Consider the following 19,525-nt stretch of genomic DNA (forward strand, 5'->3'; position numbering starts at 1 on the left):
CACACACATACACCGTGGCACTATACCCTGAAAGTTAAATCATTTTACATTATTAGTATTTGCAACTGTTTCATTGTTAAAAACACAAACTGTCTTTAGCTGATCAATGTGGTAGAGAATTATTTATTTATTTATCTAGTGTAAGTATTGTCTAAGCCCAAAAAAAAAACAACCTTTTGAGCAATTGTTCAGTATTTGGAATCCCTATTGATAAAATTAAAGGCAACTTAAAGGGCCGGTGCCCCTGCTGCTGCTCCAATGCCAGTAGGCAGTAGTGTCTAGTAGCATTTCTGCTATGGGGAGCAGTTTCAAGAAAAACCTTTGGAAAGTGGTTAGATGAGAATAGATGAGAATTATCAACAGTGTCATATGGATCATGAATTTATTGGTGATGAATTGCTTCATTTGCATCGGCTTTAGCAAAATGTCTTAAGTGGCATGATATATTTAGCACAGCTTGCCAGTCATTTCATTTTCATCAATTTAGTTTTTTTTTTTATCCTTTTCTCAGTTATTCCCTGAGGGAATTTGTTGAATTTGGATTTTTTTTTTTACATTTTTTGTATATCAAACTCTTTCGCAATTGTCTTTAGGAAATATCTTCCATTGCATAATGCACAGTTTGACCTTTTTATTTTTTATGGTTTATTAGCTTGTGATATTTGTATTTACTCTTGTAAAAATGTAAACTCATTTTTGGGGAAATCGCTCAAGATTCAAGATCATTTCAGGCCACTGTTACTTGTTCAGATTTGAATTATTTTTCTACCTTTTATTCCTATAACTTTTTTTTTATTTTTTACTTTTTTGCAAAATATTCTCCAGCTGTGCATAAAATATACTTTTAAAGTGTCAAAATGGAAATGATGCAGAAAATGAGATAAACATTTGCTTTGACATAAATTTGTATTTCCTTTGAAGTCCACTGGAAGAATAAATATCTCTGTCGGAATGAATCTTTCTTTGGCAGGCTCTGCTTTTTTAATGGGTGCATCCCTTGCAACTAAGATTTCACCATCTGTTCTCTGCAAAATTACCAAAGCAGACAGACCATAATTTAGGGTTGTATCATAAAAAAAAAACACATAACATATCCGAATGCATACTTTGTTCATGGAGCAGGCATCTGTTCATTTTACTTATTACCCAGTTATAAATCAAGAGGAAATAAGGCTCATAAAAAAGTTTTCGTGTATTCTAAGAAGCCTGTATTTAAGAAAAGATTGATTTCTGTCTACTTCATACAAGTTTTATGACAAGTTCATTTTTGGGTGTTGCATGAATCTAAATTTGCTTTGGTGAAAAAAGACATTGGAATTGTTTGGCATCAAATAAACAACACATTCAATTCAGTATTCTAATGGCATGCTACATTTCACTGTATTGGAAACAATAGTCATCCTAGGAGCATAGAACTGAACAGCTTCCAAACCCTGACAAAGCCGCTGGGGTTAATTATGCCCTCTAGAATTAATATTTGACTCAAGTAGTAAAATGGATTGGCACACATAGTGACACATAATGCTGGTGCTTGCTGAGATAATAACACGCTATATCAGTTCACATAGAAAATACAGTAGTGAAGTATTCATTGTCTCACCAAAATAAATGTTTATATGGGATGGGATAATATGCAGTAAATATGCACCAATTATAGACCACCTAAAGAGGGGCGTAGTGTCCTAACCCTTCATGCTCAATGGTTAAGTATCAAACTTTAGGCAGCGTTTATGTTCAATATGAAGCTAATACAGGGAATTCTGTGATATATGGAAAATACATTTCTCCTTACTGTTGACTTCATTCACATAACACCTTCATGCATTTCACACTATAAGTGCAATTGTTAATGCATTTGTACTGTTATTCTAAATGTTTTTATTCCTTGGGGAATTTTCCTACCTGGTCTGTTGATAATCTCATATATGAGTATATACCCTATATGAGAGACACTGTAACTTTACTGATGCCCTATTGCATCAGCTACCTCCCAGCATTGTTATGAATATTATTAGGTATTACAGTATGTATGGACCTTTTAAATACCTTATATTTGTATAATAAGGAAGAATGTATTGATGGCATTGCCGGTACATTCTGAGCTTTCAAGGTTTAACAACTTGCTTCAAGCTCAACAGTGAACACTAAGATGAGAAATTTTATTCAGACTTTATTCATGTAATATCTGATACTTAATACAGATGATAAGATTATTTGGAAACTAGGATATGAAAAGTAGTGCTCTGATGACATTTTGTGAGGGTAGCTGTCCTTTCAAGTCAGTTACTGACTTTGATAAGAAGCCTTAGAACATCAATGGGAATTTCACACCTGTTCAGGAGGAAAGGCTACCATCTGTAGACAGCTATTGACAATGTTCCTTTCCCTCCCCCTCCCATCCCTATCCCTATTTGACTGACAGTCAGCTGGAAACCAAGCCCTGTTTCCAAATCCTGCACCTGCACAAAACAGGAATGAAATGTGGAAACAGAGACAGGAATTAGAAAGTGAGCAGGGAGGCAATTTAGACCTCAGCACTTCAAGGGCCAGGGAAACACCTCTTTGACACTTGGCAGCAGAGAATAAATGCATTTTTTTCTGTTATGGAACTGAAAAGTTTTATGATGCTTTACTCAAGGAGAAACAATATATATGTGTGGTGAGCTTGTGGAGATGTAGAGTAGGTAGGGTGTAGCTGTGCAATGATGAAAAGATGTTGGATTAATCCTTAAAGGAGAACTATGGGATTGAAAAATGTATCCCCTATCCTAAGGATAGGGGATAAGTTTCAGATCACGGGGGGTCCGACCACTGGAGCCCCCCGCGATCTCCTGTACGGGGCCCCGGCTCTCCGGTTAGAGAGGGCATGTTGACCACTGCACGAAGCAGCGGCCAACACGCCCCCTCCATACATTGCTATGGGAGAGCCGGAAATTGGCGAAGGCAGTGCTTCGGCTATCCAATAGCAGTAAATGGAGAGCGCGTGTCAGCCGCCACCTCGTGCGGTGGTCGACACGCGCTCTTTATGCAGAGAGCCACGGCCCCGTACGGGAGATCGTGGGGGGCCCCAACGGTCGGACCCCCCGCGATCTGAAACTTATAGGGGACAAAAATTTTCAATCCCGTAGTTCTCCATTAACTGTCGTGATGCCAGGGTGCGGGTTCTTCCTCTCTATATAATCCTACCGCTACCCATCCCAGGAACGATAGGGAGGAATAAAGGATTGTCCACAACCGGAGTTTTAGTAAACTGGAAATAACCTTACTGCAACTTTTATGCAGGTTAACAGTAGTAACAGTCTTTACAGAGGACCGAACTTAAAGGGGTACTCCACCCCTAGACATCTTATCCCCTATCCAAAGGATAGGGGATAAGATGTCAGATTGCTTCGGTCCCGCTGCTGGAGAGCCCCGGGATCCCCGCTGCGGCACTGCGCTCTCATTACAGCACAGAGCGAGTTCACTCTGCACGTAATGACGGGCAGTACAGGGGCCGGAGCATCGTTACGTCACGGCTCCGCCCCTTGTGACATCACGACCCGCCCCTTTCAATACAAGTCTATGGGAGGGGGCGCGGCGGTCGTCACGCCCCCTCCCATAGAATTGCATAAAGGGGACGGGTCGTGATGTCACGAGGGGCAGAGCCATGACGTCACGCTGCTCCGTCCCCCGTATCGCCCGAACTCGCTCTGTGCTGTAATGAGAGTGGGGTGCCGCAGCGGCAATCCCGGGGCTCCCCAGCAGCGGGACCGCGGCGATTTGACATCTTATCCCCTATCCTTTGGATAGGGGATAAGATGTCTAGGGGTGGAGTACCCCTTTAAGTTCTTCACAGTTGGTTGGGACCTTGTAGGGAAATAAGCTCTGAGGCTTGCTTTATGCTGTTCCACTGAATTTAGGGTTTGGTTTTAAGTTCAGTAGTCACGTAGATTTAGGATTGAGTTTAGTTGAACTCACGGTTTTGTATTCGGCTGAAGTTAGCAGGCTTCAGGCCTAAGTTCTCTTGCAGAACTGTACAGAGTGATGATACATCTAGAGATGATCAGGAACAAGAGAGCATGTGGAGAACAGAGCCATCATTGGGTAACAGTGCCCTTATATGGCAAGGCGGCAGGCTCATAGCTTATTGGTTCCCACCAAATGTCAGTCCTTTCACAAAGCATTGTGGTACATCATGTGACCCACTTAGGTGACCTGCAAGGTCCTTAAGCTTAACCTAACAGTAGGCTTAGTAGTCATGGGACCTAAGGTCCTGGAAGTACTATACATATATCTAGATTATATACAAATTATATACATCAAACAGATAAATTTAAAGAAGGAAGAGGTGACAAGGGGTTATCCCACTAGGAGGATCCTACCGGTACGCAGGAACTCTGACTTTGATGACACAAGGTACGGTACAACGTACGTTACCGGGACACCACATATGTGTGGTGGTCGCCTTGTGGATGTGGATGTGGTGGTCGGGATGTTGCTGTGCAGGTTATAAAGGGTGTTATTAACCCTTGTCAGTCGTGATGCCAGGGTGAGGGTTAAATGCTGTGTGTCTTGGCCTATCGCCACCCTTCCCAATGACGATAGGTGTTTGCAGAATAAAGTATTGTCCACAACCAGAGCTTCGCTGAAAACTTGCATCAACTTTTACTGAAGATTTTCTGTAACATGCGAACATACAAACAGTCTTTGTAACATAGTCTGTGAATAGCTTGGCTGAGATTGACCGTTGGTTGGGACTTTGAGTAAGTTCTTTAGCTTGCAGGAATTTAGTATGCGCAGATCCGCTGGATATGGGGTTAAGTTTAGGTCCAGGGTCCTTGCCAGTAATTACGGAGAATTTATAAGAACTCACTGTGTAATTCAGCCGAGGCCGCAAGGCTTTGACCTAGTGATTGTCGTTGTAAGTTGCGGAGGTCCTACCTCATTCAGTGACAGCAACCCAAGAGAGAGAACAATGGCTGCAGCTTCCTTATATGGGCAGGGGCTGGCCGTTTTAGGATTGGTCCATGCCATCTGTCAATCAGCCTCACAAAGTATTGTGGGTATCCCATGGCCTATGAACCTCCAAAGGTCCTTTGCATTAACCATACAGACTAAACCTCGTCACGTGACCCGCAGGTCCTGTGACGCTAGCGCAAGGTAAGTACACTTTCTATATACAATTATTTACATTTAATTGAGCAATATATTAGTTATCTAAGGGATGACTAATGGAAGACTAAACCTGAGGACCCCACGGTTCCTAGTAACTCCTACTTTGGGGACCCATACCAAGGTACTGTATGTAATACGGTACCGGGACACCATTTATGTTTTAGGGAAGAACTAAAAGTAGTCATTAACTGTCAGAATTATGTATGCAGACCCTATATTCAGTGCTGGAAGCAGATGGGGTTAGATTAAGGTTGGTAAAGGCCATGAAAATATATAAGAATTGTGAAGACAACTGAGACAGCAAAGCCCTTTGCTGCCATCACATATGTCCAGTGACCCAGCTTGAGTTTCCCTCTGTCGATTTTCTACAGCACCATAGGGAAACTGATAATGAAACAGATCCCAAATATTTGCGCAAAAGAAAATTGCGCTCTACACTGGTGCATGGCACCATAGTCTTCATTAGGTTCTGTTGGAGGACAGTTTTCTACTTCTATAAAGCCATGTTCTTTTAAACATCCTGCTTAATTATTGAGAATCGTTATGGATCGTTTCAGCATTCTTTATATTGGTAAAACAAAATACCAGTAATATTCTGATGACATGTGTGACAGCTGCTGGCAATTATCAGTGACCTTTCTGAGAATTTTAATCAGAATGTGACCTTTTGGAGGTCAGGCTATAAGCCAGGTCAACAATGAAATGTACTGGCTATTTACTTCCATAATATCAGTTAATGACTTCTTTTCTGGATGATAGCCGATGTCTTCATTTCCTTCCTCATTATACATTTAGACTAAAAGCTCAGTAAGCATTTCAGTAATGCAATAAGTACTTTTAATTGAAAGGCCTCTAGAACAACCTATTCAGTAGCAGACAAGACATATTTTATTTCTCTTATTTTATAATAAATGTCAAAAAATGTCAAAAAAATCCCTTCATGGCAATAGTGTTCTCTAATGGCTGTGGCCTCTTTCAGCAGAGAAACTTACTGATTTAAAAAAAAAAAAAAATACTATACACTCCACAGGTTTAAATATTCCATATTTATTTATTGATCCCTTCATATATTTTGAATATTGCTTATCTTGTTATAAGGTCATGTGATTATGGGTGGAGTGATGTATTCCCCACCCTCCTCCCTTTATGCAGTTATTATGCACTTATTATGCACAAACCACATAATATGTAGTCATGATTAAATACTAGATTCATAACCAATGTGAATATCGCCGTGATTTGATTGCACAAATCGCTTCATTAAACTCCATGGCATCTAAAATGGCGGATCCACATGTGAGGACATGGGGCAAGGAATCCTGGGAAGGCGGGAACAAGGGTCAGCGAGATGACCCTGAATCACATGCAGAATGCAGCCTATCAGCAGCCAGCCACCCCTGTGTCACAGCCCTATATAATCGGAAGCCATCTTGCAGCCCCTCACATCAGCATTTTATTGCAAAGAGAGAGGGACAGAGAGCAGTGTGTGTTGCACAGAAAAGCTTTTTTACAGCAGCAATTCACCTCAAGCCCAAATCCAGCCTAGAAACACTGATGGGGAAGGGAGAGAGATTGAGAGAGAAAGTGCAATTGTGGGTGTATTACAGCGTAATGACCATAATTGTCACCATTCGGCAGTGGGATAACTTCTGACTCTCCACCTTATTGGACCCTTGCTACCAGTCAGGGCAATGGAGACGTGGCACCTACATCTCAGGGCCACATGAGCCCTGTGGGGGCTGAACTGGAGGAGGAGGGTGAGGGGCACAGTGGAGCACAGTTTACGTTTCGCGAGATGGGTGGTTTTTCTAGTCATTTGACAGGAGATGAGGAGCATGATCAGCTAGAGAAGCTAGAGGTTTATAAGGAAGGTGAGACAGAGGACCCAGACACACCGTGGCAGTATGCAGTGGAGATGGAGGCAGGGAGTCCCTCCGAGTCACTTGCACAAATGGCACGATGCTTGCTCACTTGCTTGTGTAGTGACCTCCAAATTGTCACCATTCGGCAATGGGATGACTTCTGGCTCTCCACCTTATTGGAACCTCGCTACCACCACAAAATAGGGGCCTTTTTTACACCCACTGAGAGGGAGGACAAATTGACCTACTACAGAGACATCTTACGTAGTCAGTTGGCCGATGCCTATCTGCGACATCGTCAATCCTCTCGCAGGTCTGACTCGGGGGGCTCTCTGTGCTCACCTTCCACTGCCATGTCTGCTGGGGAGGGGTGGCAGGAGCACCAGCTCCATCATCAGCAGCAGCCTGAGTCTCCAGTCACTGATGAGTCGCTTTCTTTACCCGCATAGTGAAGCAACTCATCAGCAGCAGGTAGACCTGGAGCAGGACCTGAACCAGCAGGTGGCGGCATACCTTGACATGCCCATGCCAACACACCTTGAAGGTCCGCACTTCTGGGCAGCCAAACTTGATTTGTGGCCGCAACTAGCAGAGTTTGCCCTGGAAAAGCTGTCCTGCCCGGCCAGTAGTGTACCATCAGAGCGGGTGTTAAGTGCGGCGGGGGCCATAGTAACCCCAAGGAGCACTTGTCTGTCCACCAAAAATGTGGAGAGATGGACCTTTGTGAAGATGAATCGGGCACGGATCAGCCAGGATTTCCAGCCACCAATGCCTGATGCATCAGAATAGATTGACCATGGTGCCATACCAACACTTCACAAATATGGATGGTGCAAAACAGGTGCTGCTCCCCAGTTACAGACATTCCTCATCTTGAGACCACAAGTAAGTACAGTGGTCCCTCAAGTTACAATATTAATCGGATCTAGGACGACCATTGTATGTTGAAACCATTGTATGTTGAAACCATAACTCTATGGAAACCTGGTAATTGGTTCTGAAGCCACCAAAATGTCATCCAAAAATAGGAAAAAGTGAAGATTAGAGAAAAATAAGTAGATAACTGATATAGATAAAGCAAATCCTTACATATAAAAGTAAGAACATATAAAAGTAAGTACATGCACTTCAGTAATACAGGTAAAGAGTAGTACAAAACATGTAGTACCTCCTTGTACTGTAGGGGGCACTACCAGACAGCCAGTCAGTGCATGCCCTTCAGTAATACAGGTGTTTTACCAGTGAATGCCAATTCTAATTGGTCAGTTCTTCCAGCCATTGACACATTTTACAGATATGGACTATAACATTGTATATTGAGTCTGGTTTCAAGTTACAATAGTCCAGAAAAGACCATCGTATGTTAAAACTATTGTATGTTGAGGCCATTGTAAGTTGAGGGATCACTGTATTGAGGATATGCATTGGGTAAAACTAAACTTTTCTTAGGATAAAATATTTGTACCCAAATGTTTTTTTTAAATCAAACAAAAGGAAAGGTGCGCAAAAAAACACCATGTGCCACCTACACCACTAAGTATTGATGTGATGCAAAGACCTCCAAAAGGTGGAAGGGAACAACGTATGGTTCATTGTAACCGGTGGGGGTAAAAACTTCCCCTGTAAGGCCCTACTCTCCCATTATTAATTCCTTTCTTGGCAAGTGTTACTCGCACTAAAAAGGGCGGCCCACACAGGAACCTCTCCTTATTTCCACCTACAAACACTGTCATTTCCCAGGGTTTTTAGGTGGAAATAGGAAGAGTTTCCTGTGTGGGGCCACCATTTTTAGGGCGAGTAACACTTGCCAAGAAGGGAATTAATAGTGTGAGAGTAGGGCCTTACAGTGGAAGATTTTACCCCCACCGGTTACAATGAACCATACATTGTTCCCTTCCACATTTTAGAGGTCTTTGCATCACATCAATACAGTACTTGGTGGTGTAGGTGGCACATGGTGTTTTTTGCACACCTTTCCTTTTGCTTGATTTACCAAAATGTTGGGTACATATATTTTAACCTAAGAATATTATTAATAGTTACGTTTTATGTAATGCATATCCTCAATACTTACTTGTGCACACTAACACTTTTACAAAAGAGACAGTTTTCTTCTGCCTACCTGCCTCAGCTACTATTCTGATCATGCTACCCGCCTGATGCCACACATCTGATGCCAAGTTCTTCTTTTTTCACCCACCCTCATCATCGGGTACTGGTATTGCCACCCACCGCCCCACTATTTCACTGGGTCACTTTCAGGACTCCTGATGCTGAGATGCCACCTACAGGCTGTCTCATTCTGAAACCATATGTTCTCTTCATGCTGCTGCCAGCTCCAGGCTGTCTCATATTGCCACCATATGTTCTCCTCATGCTGCTGCCAGCTCCAGGATGTCTCATTCAGCCACTATATGGTCTCCTCATGCTGCCGCAAACTCCAGACTGTGTCATTCAACCACTATATGGTCTCCACATGCTGCCGCCAACTCCAGGCTGTGTCATTCAGCCACTATATGGTCTCCTCATGCTGTCACCAACTCTAGGCTGTGTCATTCAGCCACTATATGGTCTCCTCATGCTGCTACCAACTCCAGGCTGTGTCATTCAGCCACTATATGGTCTCCTTATGCTGCCGACAACTCCAGGCTGTGTCATTCAGTCACTATATGGTATGCTCTTGCTGCCGCCAACTCTAGGCTGTGTCATTCAGCCACTATATGGTCTCCTCTTGCTGCCACCAACTCCAGGCTGTGTCATTCAGCCACTTTATGGTTTCCTCATGCTGTCGCCAACTCCAGGCTGCGTCATTCAGCAACTATATGGTCTCCTTATGCTGCCGCAAAACACAGGCGTGTCATTTAGCCACTATATGGTATGCTCTTGCTGCCGCCAACTCCAGGCTGTGTCATTCAGCCACTTTATGGTCTCCTCATGCGGCCGCCAACTCCCGGCCGTGTCATTTAGCCACTATATGTTCTCCTCATGCTGCCGCCAATTCCAGGCTGTGTCATTTAGCCACTATATGGTCTCCTCATGCTGTCGCCAACTCCAGGCTGTGTCATTCAGCCACTATATGGTCTCCTCTTGCTGCCACCAACTCCAGGCTGTGTCATTCAGCCACTTTATGGTCTCCTCATGCTGCCGCCAACTCCAGGCTGTGTCATTCAGCCACTATATGGTCTCCTCATACTGCTAACAACTCCAGGCTGTGTCATTCAGCCACTATATGGTGTCCTCATGCTGTTGCTAACTCCAGGCTGTGTCATTCAGCCACTATATGGGATGCTCTTGCTGCCACCAACTCCAGGCTGTGTCATTCAGCCACTATATGGTCTCCGCATGCTGCCGCCAACTCCAGGCTGTGTCATTCAACCACTACATGGTCTCTTCATACTGATGCCACCTTCAGGCTCTAATCTGCATGTCATACTGAATAACAGTATTATTTCACTAACCCTGTGTGTTACAGGAAGGCAAAGTGTTCTACACCCCTATTGAGGCTCTCTGTAGGCCAGAAATAGCCCTTTTTAACACAGATATTTCACCAATAAATTTGGACCGAATTGAATCGTCAGAATCGAATTTTAAAAAAATTTGCTCATCTCTAGTAAAGATGTAAGAAACAATAAGATTGTTAGCAATGGCCAAGATCTCACAATTTCATGTGCCCAAGTTTAAAAAAACATCAGACAAAGTGATGATAACAAAATAAAAAAATGTTAGAAAATATCTGTTCAAACATCAGTCTCTCAACAATAACGTTTTTTTTTTTTTTCCTGGCCTGCGGCAAGGTAAACCACTACTCAAATGTAAGGGAGACTCTTTATGCAGACCTTCTTTTGGACATTAATTTGCCTTAAAATTAAAACTAAAACAAATAAAGCCAAACACACAGACAAACAAGCTCCTCAGAAGCAGGGTAGATGTGATCTGAAAGCGGTGGTAGAAAATGATCTGGTGGCAGATCTGTGCAATTATGCGTTTATCATGCGTTAATTATGGTCACTGCAACAATGTGTTAAATTTGGAGCAGCACCGCCCAAAAAAATGCACCTAGACAAACAACAAAAATTGTCTAGCCAAGACCATTATTGATAAATAACCTTCCATGTGTCTCCTTGCCCTACTAGTCATCTAATAGTGTCAGCTGTTTTAAAAGTGAATTGCAGCTGATAGATACTGTACTCTTTAACCCTTTCCTGCTATAGGACGTATGCATATGTCCCAGCACCTGACATGTTAGAGAGCCGGGACGTATGCATATCTCCTGCTGAGGAGATCAGCGGCGGGACCCGGCTGTCAATCAAAGCCGGAGTCCCACCACAGCTGCTGGGGCTGCGATCGTGTCGGTCACAGCATCATTAACCCCATAGATGCCGTGATCAATCCTGATCACGCATCTATGGTGTTGACAGGGGTAGCGCGCTCTCTCTGTTCACCAATGGCGGCGCCGCAATACGATCACGGGTTTCTGTTGGATGCTATGGCAGCAGGAGGTCAGATCATGACCTTCTGCCTGCCTGCTACCAAAGCCTGTGAGATCCAGCCACAGGCTGGATCGCACAGGCTGTACTGTGTGCAGACGATCAGGCTATACTGTGGGGCAGTACAAATGTATTGCAGCATAGTATAGCCTGTAAAAAGTGTAAAAAAATAAAAAGTCCTTCAATAAAAGTATGAAGTGTCAAATTTTTTTTAAATGCCCCTTTCCCAATAAAAGCCCCTTTCCCAATACATAATAGGTATTGCCACGTCCGTAATGACGTGTACTATAAAACTATAAGGTAAATTATCCTGCACGGTGAATGCCATAATAATAATAATTTGCCAATTTTGGTACAAATAGTGGAATAAAAAAGATCAAAAGGTAGCATGTATTGCAAAAATTATTACAATAAAAAGTACAGCCCTCACTCAATGGCGTCGGATGAAAAATGTAAAAGTTACGGCTGTTCGAAAATGAATGGCGGATAAAGAATTTTGCTCAGAAAAGGAAAAAGAACATAAAAAGCTATATAAAAATAGGTATCGCCATAATTGTACTGACCCACAGAATAAATACTGTAAATCACTTTAACCGCACAATGTACGCCATAAAAAATTATAAAAACACACCAGAAATTTTACAGTTTTCACAATAATTTGGAGTTTTTTCACAAAAAATGCTGCATGTGTCAACAAAAATCCACCACTTATATAAAGTACACTATGTCATGAAAAAACTATCTCAGAATTGCTCCTCTCAGAAAAAGCATTCTAAAGTTATCACCATTTAAAGAGACCCAATCAAATTTTTTTTAAAAAGGGCCTGGTCATTAAGTTATAAAATGGGTCCATCCTTAAGGGGTTAAGACATCTGCTGGCAATGTGTTCCTGCCAGATACCACAGGACACCTTAAAAGATCTGTGGAGTTAGAACGGGGCAGCTACACAGTATTAGTCAGGAGGTTTTTCTGTTATGACTGTTTTCTATTCATATGAATAGGCAATGGTTTTATTGCAGTATTGTACTGCGTCCCGGAAACCCACGAGAAGAATAATCATGAAGGTTCATCCACATCTAGAACATTCAATTATCAACGATAATGGGAACAAAATAGGTAATTTGTGAATAAACCATGTACAGACATACATACATAGACCACATGTCTATGTTTGGTTCCAAAAAAGCTCCAAGCGAGGTCTTTGTCTGCTTGAGCTCTGTGGGATCATCTGGTACTTGTTACGCCTAGCGCTCCGGGTCCCCGCTCCTCCCCGGAGCGCTTACGGCGTCTCTCTCTCCGCAGCGCCACGGTCGGTCCCGCTGACCGGGAGCACTGCACTGTCATGGCCGTCGGGGATGCGATTCACACAGCGGGACGCGCCCGCTCGCGAATCGCATCCCAGGTCACTTACCCGTCCCGGTCCCCTGCTGTCATGTGCTGGCGCGCGCGGCTCCGCTCTCTAGGGCGCGCGCGCGCCAGCTCCCTGAGACTTAAAGGGCCAGTGCACCAATGATTGGTGCCTGGCCCAATTAGCTTAATTGGCTTCCACCTGCTCCCAGACTATATCTGATCACTGCCCCTGCACTCCCTTGCCGGATCTTGTTGCCTTAGAGCCTAGTGAAAGCGTTACTGTGTTTGTCCATACTGTGTACTTGACCTCCTGCTTTTGCCTTATTGACTACGATTCTTGCTGCCTGCCCCGACCTTCTGCTACGTCCGACCTTGCTTCTGTCTACTCCCTTGTACCGCGCCTATCTTCAGCAGTCAGAGAGGTTGAGCCGTTGCTAGTGGATACGACCTGGTCACTACCGCCGCAGCAAGACCATCCCGCTTTGCGGCGGGCTCTGGTGAACACCAGTAGTGACTTAGAACCGGTCCACTAGCACGGTCCACGCCAATCCCTCTCTGGCACAGAGGATCCACCTCCTGGCAGCCGGCATCGTGACAGTACTCTAGTGAGACTATGGTTTAAAGTGATAACTTCAATTTATTCTATTGCTCTTTTGAGAATAAGTCATGGTCCAATAGTGTTAAAGAGTACCTGTCATCAACAAAAACTTTTAATATGTTGTTCATAATCATTAATGAAGACATGTTGTAATGTATCTTCATTAAAAAATATTAATATTTATACCAGTTTTTTTCATTTTATACTTTTGGCCACTAGGGGTCTCTCTTCTATGCCTGGTCTGCAGGCAACTTCCTATGCTTTTCATAGTAAGTGTACAGCTTTTAGGACTAATGCTGAAAGGGCACTGGTCCTTCCACAGGAAGTTCAGTACTCTTAGCTCAGGACTCACTCCCAGCCTGGAGCAGCACTGTGAGCTACAAGCCTGCACATGCCTCTCATATAACAGAGGCCAGTCACCTCCCCCTCCCCCTGCTCTGTGTTCTCCCTGCCCCTCACCACACGTTATCTTATACATGGTATTATCTCACTGCACTCCCTGCTCTGTGCCCCCCCCCCCCCGACATTCATCTTAATTACTGCCTCTGTAATTGCTCCCACCGCCCCTGGTTCTCAGCATTGACTTTTTAGTGCAGCTCTTGGCTGTCTGGGCATGCTGGGAGTTGTAGTTTTGCAACAGCTGGAGGTACCCTGGTTGGGAAACACTGCTGCAGAGGGAGAGCAGCATACAGGAAGACTGGCAGAAGCAGAGTCCCGGCCAGGCTTCATGTGACATTATGCCTGCCGGGACCCGCCCCCTTCCACCCCTCAGAAAGACAGTGCTCCTGAGCTAATGAAGAGGGATAAAAAAAAGTGTATTTCCACAGCGTTTTAAACCTCAATAAACACAGGGATAGGCATAGTTAGAGTAAGGGACAGATGTGGAGGGGGATCAGGGAAAGTTTAGTTGATGACAGGTACTCTTTAAAGATAGTCCCACACCATCATTGTATCCTCCAGAAGACAAATCAGCAGATTTACTGTGAATTGTGAACCTGAAAATCATGGTGCATTTCTAGTTCTAGACGTGTCTGGATTCCTGTTTGGGAGAACTACAGTCCTATATATCTTTTTATATACTGTATTTAAATAAAATGAGAATTTGTCTTTGAATATGAAAGAAGGGGATTATTCATAAAGATATCTAAAATATATTTAAAAAAGAGAGCAGATCTCTTGAATATAATAAGCATATGATTAATTAGAATTAATAAGCAATACAAAATGAAACATGGAAATCTTCAAGAATCATGCAGCAAGGCAAGTAAAAGTCAAATGTATATTTCTTTATGATTTCAGTTGTTTATATTTGGATAAACATTATTCATTCTCCTGTTTCGATTTGGAGTTTGTACAGTGCTCGCACCGTAGTTGCTCCTTTCTCCATTGCTGTAGAGAGGAGGCTCACACATTAAAATAAATGGTTTCCCATTTAATTTAATGCGCGGAATACATTCTTTCCTATTTGTTTAAGTAAAGCAAATGGTCTTTTGCATCATGCTTTATCTTCATCTGTCCTGTGTCTGACACCTGAAGTACTCCTTGGAGAAAACACATGTTAATGAAAGTGAGATGTGACTCATTGCTCATTGTGTTGGTATTTTCTCTAGAGCCTGCTTGAAATTCATCTCTTCCCAGCAGGCATTGCCCTAGACCATGATTTCTATAAAAAGTAAGATGTTTATGTGAGGAGCCATATTTTGGCTTCTGGCAATGTGGTCTGAACAAATCCAACAAACCCTGATGTAGGTTCACATAAAAGTGTCTAATCTTTGACATCTCTTTCTACTGTATGTGTGTTTTTAGCAACGGATATTATATTTCCTATCACACCCAAGGAATGGCAGAAATGTCACAAATGCTCCGCTCAGAGGCAGGTGCAATGTCCCCTATTAAGAAGTAATTGTAGGAATTAAATAATAGACTTTAGGTGATAGTCTAAATGCTCCTAATCTATTGGAGTCCTTTTTTTTCAGTTCCCAATACACTTATTAACATGGCTCCCAAGCCAAATGGGGAGTACTACTATACTGTGAGTCAGAGCTTTGTGTTATTTCAATAACAAAAAAGAAAACATTTAAAACTGCAGAGATAACAAGATAACGTTTAGGCAAATAGTTATAATACAGGTTTGCTAGAATAGAATTCCAGTTGATACAAAGGGGGGAGATTTATCAAAACCGGTGCAGAGGAAGAGTGGCGCAGTTGCCCACAACAACCAATCAGATTGTTTCTTTTGTTTTTCCCAGGCCTCTTCAAAAATGAAAGAAGTAATCTGATTGGTTGTTATGGACAACCGCACCACTCTTCCTCTGCACAGCTTTTAACCCCCTAACGACGAAGGACGTAAATGTACGTCCTCCGCTAGCATCGGAGCAATGCCCGGATCATGCTGATCGCAGCCAGGGACCCGCCCGTAATGGCGGACATCCGCGATCCAGCGGATGTCCACCATTAACCCCTCAGATGCCGTGATCAATACAGATCACGGCATCTGCAGCATCACGGTCACTAAAATGGATGATCGGATCGCCCGCCGCGCTTCCGCGGCGATCCGATCATCCAGCATGGCATACGGAGGTCCCCTCACCTGGCTCCGCTGCCTTCCCGGTGTCTTCTGTTCTGATCTGCCCTCCCACAGACCAGAGCAGAAGATGACCTATAATACTGATCAGTGCTGTGTCCTATACATAGCACTGAACAGTATTAGCAATCGAGTGATTGCTATAAATAGTCCCCTATGGGGACTATTAAAGCGTAAAAATAAAAGTAAAAAAAGTAAAAAAATAAAGTAAAAAAATTTGAAAAACCCCCTCCCCCAATTAAATCGTAAATTGTTCCATTTTCCCTATTTCACCCCCAAAAAGTGTTAAAAAAATATTTTATATACATATTTGGTATTGCTGCATGCGTAAATATCTGAACTAATAAAATAAAATGTTAATGATACCGTACGGTGAACGGCGTGAACGTAAAAATAAAAAAAATTCCAAAATAGATGCTTTTTTATAACATTTTATTCGAAAAAAATGTATAAAAAATTGATTAAAAGTTCTATATAAGCAAATTTGGTATCAATAAAAAGAACAGATCACAGCGCAAAAAATGAGCCCTCATACCGCCGCTTATACGGAAAAGTTATAGGTCTTCAAAATAGGAGGATTTCAAAAGTACTAATTTGGTTAAAAAGTTTATGATTTTTTTTAAGTGCAACAGTAATAGAAAAGTATGTTATCATGGGTATCATTTTAATCGTATTGACCCAAAGAATAAAGAACACATGTCATTTTTACCGTAAATTGTACGGCGTGAAAACAAAAATTTTAAAAATTGCGGTTTTCTTTTTAATTTCACAGCGCAAATAGTATTTATTTGGTTGCGCGATACATTTTATGGTAAAGGGAGTGACCACTGGTCGCGCAAAAAACAAGCCCTCATACTAGTCTGTGGATGAAAATATAAAAGAGTTATGATTTTTTGAAGGCGAGGAGGAAAAAACGAAAACGTAAAAATTGAATTGTCTGCGTCCTTAAGGCCCAAATGGGCTGCATCCTTAAGGGGTTAATAAATCTCCTCCAAAGTGAGTAAAATCTGTTAGTTGTCCTGTTTAGAGTAATTTCATGAGAGAATAAAGGGAAGATCTGTTGCGTATAATCCAAAGTAGAGCAGTTACATATTGTCTCTCACTCTGGAGGACTGTATTATATAATCCATTGATTTGTATGAGAACTATGGGGAAAATGTATCATTTTCAGTGCAGGTGAACGATTTGTCTACCTTGATTTTGTGTGGCGCTAATGTGTACGAGTGCTAGATTTATTAAACGGTCGCAGGTAAATCGATACATTTTGCACAGGTAAACATTTCCTGAAATTTCCCTTCAGTGTGACGTTATATAAGGTTCACTCATTGCACATAAACTTGCGACTTTTTATCCCCTTGCAAGAAAAAGGGCTTTTTATCCTATTGCACAAAAAAAGTTACTATCCAAAAAAACAAAAACAAACCTGTGTAAAACCAATGATAAATTAAGGCATATTTACTATTGCAAATGCTCCAGAATTATAAAAAAATAAGTCTCTGTTTTGCCTTGTCTGACAAATGGTTGGGACTTTTCCAAAAAGTTGTGTGACCTTAATGCACCAAAATTAGGTGGACAAATCTGGCATAAAGTAAGCAAACAAATAGTTGGTCTACACATAAACTTAAAGGAGTACTCTAGTCCAGAGTATTCCTGCTCCGTTCTGCCTGGGCTGCAAAATAAATGAAAATGAACCATCACTCACCTCCCTGGGTTCCCGCGGAGCGCCACTATAGCGGTTCGTTCCTCCGGTCCATCCTCTTCATACTTCCAGGTGTAACGAAGCGTCACATGGCGCTCAGCCTATCGCCGTCCGAGGCTGAACATCGCGGTGGCCGGCGATAGGCTGAGTGCCATGTGACGCTTCATTACACCCGGAAGTATGAAGAGGATGGACCAGAGGACCGAACAGCTGTAGTGGCGCTCCGCAGGAACCCAGGGAGGTGAGTGATGGTTCATTTTCATTTATTTTGCAGCCCGGGCAGAACGGAGCAGGAATACTCTGGACTAGAGTACTCCTTTAAAGGGGTTATCCAGGAAAAAACTTTTTTATATATATGAACTGGCTCCAGAAGGTTAAACAGATTTGTAAATTACTTCTATTAAAAAATCTTAATCCTTTCAGTACTTATGAGCTTCTGAAGTTAAGAGAGTTCTTTTCTGTCTAAGTGCTCTCTGATGACACGTGTCTTGGGAACCACCCAGTTTAGAAGCAAATCCCCAATACAAACCACTTCTTAACTGGGCGTTTCCCGAGACAGGTGTCATCAGAGAGCACTTAGACAAAAAAGAACAACCTTAACTTCAGAAGCTCATAAATACTGAAAGGATTAAGATTTTTAATAGAAGTAATTTACAAATCTGTTTAACTTTCTTAAGCCAGTTGATATATATAAAAAAAGTTTTTGCCTGGAATACCCCTTTAAGGCCTTTTTACACAGGCTAATGGGACATAAATTGGTGATTGGAACTCATTTAAAGGGGTACTCCGGTGGAAAACAAATTTTGTCAAATCAACCGGTGCCAGAAAGTTAAACAATTTTTGTAAATTACTTCTTTTAAAAATCTGATTCCTTCCAGTACTCATCCGCTGCTGTATGCTACAGAGGAAGTTGTATAGTTCTTTTCAGTCTGACCACAGTGCTCTCTGCTGACACTTCTGCTCTGGATAGTTTCTGACACAGACAGAGGTGTCAGTAGAGAGCACTGTGGTCAGACTGAAAAGAACTATTCAACTTCATTTGGAGCATACAGCAGCTGATAAGTACTTGAAGGATTAAGATTTTTAAATAGAAGTCATTTACAAATCTGTTTAACTTTCTGGCACCAGTTGATTTGAAAAAAATATTTTAATGATTCGTCACATAGCTCAATCATTCACAGGCTGTACTGCAAGAACAATCCCTGGATTCATCCTTAAAGCGTAACTGTCATAGCATCACTACGATCCCACAGCGGAGTTGCCCAGGCCAAGGCCCTTCCAGATAGGAGACTGATGAAGAAGGCCACCTTTGCTCGTTCCGTGGAGTACTGGTCCGCCATGAGTTCAATGTGCATGGAGCACTGCGTCACGAAACCACGACAGGACTTGGGATCCCCCCAAACTTTTCTGGAAGCGGAAAACGGAGTTTGGTTCCTGAGAATACTGCTGCAGAGGGAAGCTGTACTGGAGCTGGAGGAGTGCGTTGCTGGGGCAGTTGCTGCAGAGCTGATAGCAACTGCTGCATTATGGAGATAGCTGATTCAGTTGCTGTGCCTGCTGGGCCAACTGCTGTCACTGAAGCGCCACGATAGAAGCAAGATCCGTGTTGTCAGGCAGAGGAACCCCAGTGGGATCCATGTCCGGATATTACTGTAACAGAGCTGAATGTGGATCCTCTACCTGTGTGGCTGATGACTCTGACCATATCGGGGAGCGGGGTCTAAGGTGCCGCTGGTCTTGACCAGAGCCCACCGCAAGGCAGGACAGGCTTGCTGCGGTGGGGACACCCAG

At 42.8% G+C, this 19,525-nt stretch overlaps 1 long non-coding RNA gene across 1 annotated transcript in view; it reads right to left on the bottom strand.

The window, feature by feature from the left end:
* Window positions 1–896: 896 nt before the first annotated feature.
* LOC130362378 (uncharacterized) overlaps window positions 897–19,525 on the bottom strand; it is a 100,221-nt gene continuing 81,592 nt past the window's right edge. The window contains exon 8 of the long non-coding RNA XR_008891385.1: window positions 897–1,025. This is a non-coding gene — a long non-coding RNA (uncharacterized LOC130362378). The remainder of the gene's footprint in view (window positions 1,026–19,525) is intronic.

Source organism: Hyla sarda, chromosome 3, assembly GCF_029499605.1.
Source record: "Hyla sarda isolate aHylSar1 chromosome 3, aHylSar1.hap1, whole genome shotgun sequence".
Lineage (NCBI taxonomy): Eukaryota > Metazoa > Chordata > Amphibia > Anura > Hylidae > Hyla > Hyla sarda.